Source organism: Amblyomma americanum, chromosome 5, assembly GCF_052857255.1.
Source record: "Amblyomma americanum isolate KBUSLIRL-KWMA chromosome 5, ASM5285725v1, whole genome shotgun sequence".
In the NCBI taxonomy this organism is placed as follows: domain Eukaryota; kingdom Metazoa; phylum Arthropoda; class Arachnida; order Ixodida; family Ixodidae; genus Amblyomma; species Amblyomma americanum.
In genome coordinates this window covers 140,850,884-140,862,072 of record NC_135501.1, presented here as the reverse complement: position 1 = coordinate 140,862,072, position 11,189 = coordinate 140,850,884, and the positions used below count along the sequence as shown (strand labels likewise).

At 44.8% G+C, this 11,189-nt stretch overlaps 1 pseudogene; it reads left to right on the top strand.

The window, feature by feature from the left end:
• Positions 1-2,336: 2,336 nt before the first annotated feature.
• On the top strand, positions 2,337-11,082 carry LOC144134237 (sulfotransferase ssu-1-like; annotated as a pseudogene).
• Positions 11,083-11,189: the final 107 nt, after the last annotated feature.

Sequence of the window (11,189 nt, the reverse complement as noted above, 5' to 3'; positions counted from 1 at the left end):
CGAAGTCACTCCTGACTTATCTCTTTAGTCGTCGGTGTCACCTGCGCTTCTGGTTTCTCAAAGGATTTACTCTTACTCTCTTTTCAGGCCTTGAACAAGAGTGACTGAGAGAGGCACTGTTTACGACTGGTCTCTGATGCAGCTCGGAAACTGAGCATAGAATGAGAAGGGATTCTTGTCAAATTAATCCGGAGATAGTCGAAAATCACGAAATTTGTAACATCTTGTGTGGACAAGGACAACAGAAAACGAGAACCATAGCCTATTTGGTAGTAAGTAATAAGGGTGGAATAAAGGGAGTACAACCCACCAGGCGTATTGTTTTTATACTGCGTTGTTGTTCTCTTTTTTTTAAACGGCACAATGGTGCTTATTCCCAAAGAAACGAAGAGGCTTTCTTGTGACACATTTTTGAAATTATCATAGGAGAGATGGACAAGAGAAATTCGGGGACACTCTTTATATGTAATTATTAAAAAGGGGTGAAAAAATTATAAAGAACTTAAAAAAAAAAACGCCGCAAACTATTCAAGGTGGTAGCGCGCGAGGGGTTCGAAAAGCTCGCCGCCTCTCTTGGAAGCACCAAATTTGGCCTAAGGACTACTTTTAGTTTCAAAAAAGCTCTCCCTTACCGCCACAAGTTCCCCTCCCCGTCCCTTCGTTAGGAAGATTAAAGCACATTGTACGTAAAAAGAAAAAAAAACTTGGTGTGCTTCTGGCCACAGTATTCGCCTGTCACTGTCACTGTCGACTAGGTCCAGATTTATGAATACTGGTTGTCAACTTTAAGCTGGCACTCACGTAGTGTTGTGAGGAACGAGACATGCAAGGCCTGCGGAGCCATCCCGAAGCAGCGAGATAGTTCTGCTGAACATTCCTTGGCAATTTTTTTTATCGCGTTAGGCACTTGATTGGCTGGTTTGTTTATGTAGTTTAATTAACGTCCCAAAGCGCCCCGCGAAATCAGAGGTGACGTAGTGGAGGGCTCCAGATATCTTCGACTACATGGAGTTCTTTAAAGTGTTCTGACGTCACACAGTACACGGGCATCCATCATTTCGCCTCCTTCGAGATACGGCCGCCGCTTACGGGATCGAACCTGCGTTTCTTGAAGCAGCATTTAGACACAATAAGTTTCTGTGATAATAGTTCTTGTCTAATCAATTTAATAATTAGAAAATTACCCTCGTCCCCCCCAAAAAACGTTTGTCGTCTCTATTCCTACTGTTGAGGCCGTCTTGAAAAATAGTGTACTGTTTCAGGCCTTACCGCGCATTATAAACACAGTAAGCTCAAGAGGCGTTGCCCAAATTTGTGCGTGTAAAAGCGACCGCTCCTTAAAACCGAGATTTGTAGGCTATACTAAACCTAGGATGCGGCGTATATTAGCTCTCCTTGTCCAAGCATTTCCTCGTCCTCTAAGTGCCAGTGGTACATCCAGAAATCATTCCGCCTCCTACTGTGTGAAGGATGGCTCTAGTCGGCACCAATTACTGCACTTCTATCATGACAAGATTGCACTCGATCTATTTTTTTAGCTGTCAATAATTTAAGCATTCTTTACAAACAAATCTTGTGCATACAAAGAAGCTGCAGGAAGGTAATTTCCATGTACCGTGTATCAATTTCATAACCTATATCAACCCAAAAGACCCTAATGAGCCCATAATGAGATGTCACATTCTTAAACACATTTTCTTGGTAGGAATTTCAACAACGTGGCGGAAACCTCGGTTCTATAACAAAAAGTCCCTGTTGCTCCTGAGTATAGCTGCTCACGTTCTGATGATCTGATATGACGGAGCGCTGACTTCTAACGCATCCCTCATGCACCCATACAAGGACATTTATCTGTGCTGCTCCTTTTTAAGCGAACAGTTGACCTCGCATCTGCAACGGCCACTTAGCGGAATAAGATCTGGTGTGACATAAAATCTAGTCGGATAGGAGATACACTCATCCTCTACCTATTAACTAGAAGTATGAAACTAGAAGCGGTCACAACGAGAGTTCCTACACCGAAGCATGACGTCAGTCGCTGAAGTATATGCATGTGAACAGTGAGGTAAGTAGGACTGATAATCATGGGGCTTCTTTCATGCGTCTGTTCCTCGGAATGCTTTGACGGCCATTTCTACGCCGCAAGGCCGCGCTGTATCTTCCAGCTACGACCACTCCCCCAGAAAGCCATTGATAGCGCTTTTGTCTATTGTCTCAAGGCTAGGTGCCTGGCTATCTCGGAGAACGCGTGGCTGCATTGCCTATCCTCGCACGTCGTGGAGACACTGGCAGTTCAGCAAGCCCTTTTTTGATTACCAGCGTAGTAGTGTTTACCCATGGAGTCATCCAGCTTTCAGGGTGAAGAGGAACGCTCAACACAGGCGACGGATAACGTGAGTAACGCGGATATAAGCTGATTTCTCAAGGTGTATAAGCCAGCGTCCGATATGGTAGTAAAGTTGACTTCAAGCATAATTGGGGATGTTATCTTACAAGTGCAGCCACTCTTAAAAGAGGCACAATTTTCGTAGCATTCTGTGATGATGTAAGTTTATAAGAGAATACAAGTCGACTGACCTACTTCTCCATTTCTTAGAATTTTAAAATGCACGTGGATATCGCCGATGGGAGGGGTTGAAAATAAACTCCAGCTTATGAAGTTGGTATGAGATGCAGAATATTAAAACGCTTGTACGAAGACGTTCCTACCGGGTGAATTCTGTTGGCGTGGTGTCGTCGTTAAGTGAAAAGGAAGTACTCGGTGACAGTCTAATTCAGGCTAGACATAAGAATTGCACCGTTGGCGAAGGAATGGAGGGAATGAAAGGAAGAAGAGAAAAAGAGTCGACGTAGTGGAAGGCTGTACTCCTCATGAATCTAAACCGCCTGAGGTTCCTTAAGGAGACGCTGAAATCAGTTGTTTCCCGGCTTTCATGAAATACCATTATCTAATTGTAAAGGAAATACTCTCACTGAAAACGGAGATTCTAAGCTCGATAAGCAACAGAAAAGAAACACAGGTTTCGCCACCATCGGCCGTCCTTGCGAGAAAAATAGCGACCGGAGTAGAGATTTTGCTTGCACTACCCGTAAGGCAACCCGCACCGTCATTTACTTCCGGTCGGCCGGCACCGAGTCTCCTTCGGTCTTGACGTCAGAAATTTCATTAGAGTGCAGGGAACAAGTATTTTATTTTTATATTTAATTTCTCAAACAACCAACGCACGTTACCGAGTTGAGGAACTATCGAAATTGGAAAGAAATATCCCCGGATATTATGTATCGGAAGAATAACAATTAAAAAGAATTTGACTCACAACTGTACTGGAAAGCGATCATAGCAACAGCGATTCCAATCCGCGACCTTGTATTCTCTCGACTCACAAAAAAAAAAAAACAATGTTAGCGCATCGTGACGTTTTTAAGTTCCCTTAACTTAGTTTTTAACTTTATGTTAGCGCAATATTGTACCGCAGCGGAGGCCTAGTCGTTGAGCATCCACCTCGCACGCAGGAGGTGCGGGGTTCGATGCCCAGTGCCGCCGGTTACCCACCGGTGATACAGTGCGTACAAGCTTTCCCATGGCCTGGTGCTCGGCTTATTCACCTTGTCTCTTGTGCCATGGCGCTCTTTGGCCGCAGATGCCCTTTTTCCATGAAAGGGCATCATCATCATCATCGTCATTAGTGCTTAGTACATTATCGCATGTTGAGCAAGCCGGTGGCTCATCGTATTAAGGACAGCTTGAATTGAGATATTTCTTCAAGGCCCTTTAAATGCTCCATTCTTACAGCCTTTCCTTCACGCTGTTTCACTTATGCAACAATGGACCAGCTAGAGCAATCCGCCGCGGTGGCTCAGTGGTTAGGGCGCTCGGCTACTGATCCGGAGTTCCCGGGTTCGACGCCGACCGCGGCGGCTGCCTTTTTATGGAGGCAAAACGCTAAAGCGCTCGTGTGCTGTGCGATGTCAAAGCATGTTAAAGATCCCCAGGTGGTCGAAATTATTCCGAAGCCCTCCACTACGGCAGCTCTTTCTTCCTCTCTTCTCTCAGTCCCTCTTTTATCCCTTCCCTTATGGCGTGGTTCAGGTGCCCAGCGATATATGAGACAGATACTGCTCCATCTCCTTTCCCCAGAAACCAATTATTATGATTATAATATTATTATTACTATTATTACTATTATTAGTACTATTACCAGATAGAGCAGAAAAAAGTTCTACTTAATATATTTAAATGAACTGAGAATGGGGTGCACTAATAAACGGAATGGGATTGGGTGCGGCTGCGCTAGTAATTGTTTCTTCGCCCTTTCACGGCTAATACGTGGCTATTACAGACTTCGGCTATTAGCGGTTATTACCGAATTCCGTGGTCATTACCGAGTTCGTGGCATATTTGACGGCGACACTTAAGCAAGGCCTGTAGTAGAGACATGAGCAGGCATGTCTAGGGTGCTGGAGGAACAACCTGAAGGAAATGCTCCCTTAGGAGAACGATGATCGGCCGGCTTTAGCTCTTAAGTACAAGCGGCTTCGATTAGCTGCAAGAATTGTGTTTGAAACCCTGTGCCTGCTTAAAAACTTTCAATTCTTTTCCTTCGCAGAGAGCTGCTTGGAAGGTTGCTCACCTCCGTACATATTGGAGGATTCCACACTCCTCTAAGACGAAGCTCCTCCTAACCACGCTCAACTATTCAGTTTTTTTTATTAACTTACGAAATATTGCAAGCCCCAGCCCAAGCAGGAGAGGCGTGGATGACAAAAAAGAAAAGGTTTAGAGTAAACATACAAAAAACACAAAATCCGTTGCACAGGAAATGGTACACCGAAAAGGCAGAACTTATATGGTTGCAATGACACTGGCGAGCGTTTTAATTGTATAATGACCCTTATGTTTAGAATACGCGCTCATGTCATACGCATTATATTTTTATGATTAATAGGGCTCATCCCACCGACGGGCACTATTCCGGTTTGACCCACGCTAGCTGCGTTTAGCACTCCGCTTTCGCTTAAGTGAGCTACTGATAAGTCGGTCTGTGTATACGCTAAGACACACGGAGGATTACTGTGTCTGGCATGTGACCCTATTTCAATGGTATTTGCCTCTACCGACTGATTGCATTTGCGTAATATGCAGCAGAAACCTATAGCCGCATAAATGAGAACAGTGAGTAATTGAAATTAGCGGGTCCATCATGGGTCGAGGTTTTTTAGCACCTCGCATGACAGACATTTTTATTGCACGACTCGTACAGCGGTTTTGCATGAACCACCAACTGCTCTCCGTTTGAGAATTTACGAGGAAAAACTACGTAACCTTCTCATTTTAAAAGAACGTCTTGCTGGGCCCGTCTTTCTGCCTTGTGTCGTGTCTGTTTTCGCGCCTGTAACCAAAGATGTAACCTTCTCGCTACGTCTCCTCTTTCCTGTCACGTGCCGAAGAAGAGACCGCGAGGGAGGGCTGCTCGCCCTAGATGGAAAGGTGGCCAAAGCATCGCGTTTAGTTTCTCTCATCCTGTTAGCGGAAAATCTTCCTGACGGTGTAAAAACTACTGCCCAGACCTTAAGGTGATTTGCCCGTAATCTTGTTTCATCGGCTGAAATTGACATTTTCGAATTTGCTTGTGTTATTTTTTTTCTGCCGTTTTAAATACAGTGATGCCATTTTTAGCATTCGGTTGATGAAAAAGTGATCAAGAGAGAGAGGGGGAGAGAACAACTTTATTGAAAATGCCTGCATAATCGGTTAGGCTCCCTCCACGCAGGGAGGACAAGCTTTTACCGCGACACGGCCACTACGCCAGTCTCGTGCGTTGTGCTCCTCGAGGTCTTGGTCCCTCGCTACTTCCGCGGGTCCAAGAGGGCCGCCGCCCCCTTCCTGGGGGCGCTGCTCCCCTTCTCCTTGGTTTCGCTCGGTCGCTGCCTTTCTAAAGCTGCCGAGACCTGCTGGACGGCCCTGAGCTGTGTCTCTTGATCATAGCTCCTCGTTGCAGCCTCTAGCTTCTTCTTCTTCTTCCTCTTCCTCTTCTTCTTCTTCTTCTTCTTCTTCTTCTTCTTCTTCTTCTTCTTCTTCTTCTTCTTCTTCTTCTTCTTCTTCTTCTTCTTCTTCTTCTTCTTCTTCTTCTTCTTCTTCTTCTTCTTCTTCTTCTTCTTCTTCTTCTTCTTCTTCTTCTTCTTCTTCTTCTTCTTCTTCTTCTTCTTCTTCTTCTTCTGCGGCGGGATCGTCGTCTTCCCGCTGGCTTCCCGCGGATTTACACTACAGTCCCAAAGGATGTGAGCCGCGGTGGCTCTCTCCTTCGCGCACAGTCTACACACGTCACTCGCGTACACACTCGGACACACGTGCTTAGCTAGCACCGGGGTGAGCAGGGACCCCGTCTGTAACTGTCTGTATAACACTGCCTCCTCCCGGGTAAGCCCCGGGTGAGGTGGCGGCATAGTCTGTCTGTTCAGTCTGTATCATTTCACTATTTCGTTGAAGGTGGTCATCTTGCCCTTGGCACTGCACCGCGACCAATGCTCCGAGTCGACCGTGCTTGCAGCCGCGCGGTTGGTTAGTCCTCGCGCGGCCGAGTTGGCCGTCTCGTTGTGGTTCACGTTCCCGCGTTCCGTCACGTCACTGCCCATGTGGGCCGGAAACCACTTGATCACCACAGCACTTTTGCTTCCGATGTCTTCGGCCTTGCGCAGTATGCGCGCGGCCTCGCTACATACCCTACCCTTGGAGTAGTTCTTCACTGCCGTTCTAGAGTCACAAAACACTGTAGTGCATCAACGCGACGGGAAAATAAGTACCTTAATGTACGTTAATGTGTCCGCGGACTGTACACGTTTAAAAGTTAAAATTGCATGCTTCGCAGACTTCGTAGAGTATTTTTTTCGGTATTGCCGAAAATGTAAAAAAAAAAATTCCCAACGCTTATTCAATCAAGAAATTATGGGGTACTTGTGCTTTGCGTGTGTACGCTTATGCGCTGGTTGCACACATTGTTCTCGCGAGACATGTGCCGAGTGCGGTCTGGCTCGCGCTGTGCATTGCGCGTCGCCGTTTGCGCCAAATAATGCCGTTTTGAACTATTATCGTCGCCAGAAGTGCAGACGACCTAGAAAACCAATACCATGAGCCAACAAGGCTAAACGCATGCATTCGCACTTCTACTCGATTCCACTGTAGGTTAAAACCCTATCATATTTTGTTTCCAAAATAATACCGCACTGCCGGCCGCAAAAGCAACATGCAATACAAAACCTAATTAGAGCTTTTTCACCTACAACGTAACGTCAGAGCAGTTTTGAAACGTTAGGCGCTGCCAGCAAAGCCCGTTTGGCGAATCATTTTTCGTGTGCTCTATTGACATATGCTTAAAAAAATAGAAATGAACGATATGCCACTTTCAACATCCGATGATCTTTGTATCCTCCAGTTGGCTTCTATTTTGTGTGTAGGTTCACAGCTTTCTTTTCATTTCTTTTATTCGTAAAAATGCAGTGGAATACGTACATAAACCATACTCCAAAATTGGTTGCTCGAACGTTTCTCAAGAAATGGTTTATTAAGGGTTCCAGCTTATTACGGATTTAAATAAAACGTACGCCGCCCTTATAATGCCGTCTCCGTGCAATTCTTCACGCGTTATCTACTGAAGGAGCGAGCGCTGGCTGTAGTGGACTTCGGTATAGCAGAACAGGGCGCAGCCCTGTTTTTTTTTTGTTCTTCATTCCACCGAAAAGAGACTAGAAGAGAGCTCATGCAGACCTATTCGAAAAAAAAAATGCTCAAGCCTGTAATATGACAGCAGCGACCGAACGCGTGCTCAAAACGTCCGCTGCGCATATAAATGTGACTTTGGGACCAACTTCTCGTCACCACTCCAAGTGGCCCCGTAATTTGCAACATCCTGTTGTCGCCTCTAAAAGTAAATTTAACATGCATGCACTCATGCATTTGCAGCGTTTAAAATTTTCGCCTTTGTTGGCTACGAAACGCGCGTGGAGATATCTTTAATTTGCCTTTCATATTGTTATCAAATTTCTGATATTTTGATATACTCGCTGATTCTTATCACTCCATCTTTTTACTCTCACGTCAAACTGCGCATGTGCTGTCTATCGTGCCCTTCCAGTCGTTGGACGCTGCAGGTGTGCGGGCGGAAATGTACCTTTGGAACGAAGGTCTTTTCATGTGTTCTCTAATATACCAGTGCTACCAAAGTTTATTGAGAATAATTATTCATGTTTTGCTTGCATTCTGCGTATATAGTTGCTAGCACGCATTAAATTTGTGTAAAATAATGAATCAGTAGCATATAAAGCATGCACTGCACGACGAAGATGTTGCTGTGCGCGCAAAAATGAGAGCTTCAAGTTTTGAGTAATAAACACCAGGTGTTTAACATCATCCCTGAAGAGTTGGTAGCGGCGCGCCTCACACACTGGAGGGTTGCATTTAACCATAAGTTTCCAATAACCACTTAGTGAATAATGAATCATTGATATTGGCATTCACGCCGCTATTTGCAGCTTCACCAGGCCAGAACTGAGTTTTTGAGAGCACCTGCGCCTATGAGAATGCGAAAAGTTTAGAGAGGAGGCACTACAACGAGTGAATCTGCGCTTACACTGTCGGCGCCTCAGGCGAGTACCCGAAAAAAAAAAACGACTTTTGAATTTTGGCGACTGTTGAGCTAGTTCGCATACCAGGCAATTCTGGACAAAAGCATTTTTGAGAGGGAAACCGTTTATGAACGCAATTTTTCATATTATGTAAGATTTCACTATAACAATCAATATACTCGCAAAAAACCCGACGGCAGTCTTGAATTTTCTCTTTTATTAACGTTTTTGCTATCCTCAAAAGCGCACCCCATTAGTTTTCTACGGCACTCTTAACTGTTAGATGCGATCAATAGAAACACTTTGAAAGAAATGTTTTCCTACGTATCAGAAGAATGGACGATTACCTTCAATACTGCCAAAAAGAATATTACAATTCTCCATCTATCAAATTTTTTTGCCCGAGAAAGCTGGACTTTGAAAACTTTTTTGAAAACTAATAGCGCGAAGACTGCAGGCCTAAGAACTTCGCCCGTCTAATCTCTTTTCTGTCCGCTATTTGTAGCCCTATTAGGTTTCAAAGACTGATTGCGTAACATGAATGGATTTCGTTTGTTCTTAGGTCTCCGATACCAGACCTGCTACACGCAATATCTACCATGAGGTCGACGGCTTGTACCTTCGACGCGGCTTCACGGAGAAGACTATGCGATCTGCTTTTTCGTACAAGCCCCTTGATGGCGACGTGTTCATCGTAAGCTACCCCAAGTGCAGCACGACGTGTTTGCAGTTCATCGCCCACGGCATCTTCAGCGGCGGTGCGGGCGGATTCCCAAGCGTTGAGGAATACCGGAAGGTGATTTCGCATGATTTAAAATGACACAATCACGTATGATTTCACATGATTTATAATACGCATGATTTAAAATGAATGATTTAAAATCATTTAAAATGCGCATGATTGAAAATGAATTTCGCATGATTTAAAATGGCACAATCACGTAGAAAAATTGTGTTCAGCGGCACGGAAGAAACTGGGTTTTTTAAGAGCAAAACTGGGGAGGGCGACAAAAGATGTTAAACTGCTGGCATACAGATCTCTTATCCGACCATGCCTAGAATATGCGTTAGTAGCTTCGGCGCCCCATCAAAAGGCAATGTGGGCGAAAATAGAGAAGGTGCAACGCTGGGCGGCGCGCTTTATTTGTTCGAAATATAGAAGGACAGACTCAGTTTCGCCGATGTTAAAGTCTTGCGGTCTTGAATTATAGGAAGGTCGGTGCAAGAAGCAGAGACTAAAAACGTTATTTCAAATATTTCACGGCGAACTAAAAATTAATAAAGATTTGTACTTAAAACCTCCAGGCAGACTGAGCTCCCGATTAAATCATATCATAGTGAAGCGATTCGACCGTACTTGTCCCGAACCAAGGCCTTTCGTTGTTCGTTCTTCCCAGAGGCAATAGAGCTGCGGAACAAGCTGCCTGCAGAAATTGTTCGCAGTTCTGATGCCGCATTGTTTTCAGGTGCAATCAAGGGCTTTTACTAAAATCTGAACTATATGGAATTGCATAGCTTGTTTTGTGTGTGTGCGTGCGGCAGATAGCTGAACATTTTAATACGTGTCTTATATTCTGTATATGCTATGCTGTGTTGTATCTGTGGGCTAGTGTATTGCATGTACACATTTCTTTTTGTATCTGGCTGGTTATTCTTGTATGAACGTGTTAATGTGTAACATCCCTCTCTGTAATGACCCTCAACTGAGGGTTGACAGTATTCCTAAATAAAACATGCCATTCTTGGAGACCACAGGAGCCCAGGGAGCAATAGGCATGCCTCGACCAGGGGCCATCAAGACTCATCTACCATTTCCTTTGCAGCCATATTCCGCAAGGGCCAAGTACTTGTACATAGCCAGGAAACCGTATTACTGCTGTGTCATATTATTACCACATGAAATCCTTGCCCTCTCCCTACGAGTTTCAAGACGGAACTTTTGACCAGTTTCTGGGCATGTTCATCCGTGGAAGAGTGGAGTTCAGCGATTACTTCCATCACTTGCTCTCCTGGTACGAATGTAGAGGAGACCCAAATGCGATGTTTCTGACCTATGAGGACTTGAAGAAAGACACTAGTGGTTGGGTATTAAAGATAGCAGATTTCCTCGGGGAAGACGTCTATGGGGACAAAGTCAGAAAAGAGCCGCAAATCTTGGCAAACATTTTGGACTTGAGTAGTTTCGAAAACATGAAACGGCTGAATTCCAAGCTGAAGAGATGGCATAAAAAGACTGATGCACTGCCACCGGCGTCTTGGACTGAAGTCATGAAGTCCTCGAAAGAAGCACTGGGCGACGTGGCGAAGAAATCCCCAAGAGGAGACCATATCCGTAAAGGAATCATAGGGGATTGGAGAAACCATTTCACACCACAGCAGGTGGCAAGAATGAAGGAACGTATCGAAGTTAAGACGCGTAGGAGTGACGTGATGAGTCCCTGGAAGGACACGGACATTCCTTGAGTACCCATAAATATGGTGTCCTAGATTTTTATGCTATGTGCCAAGAGTTATTCTCTTTACGTTCGGACTGTCACTGTTAGTCAACAACAATAATGTTCTCCTTTGAT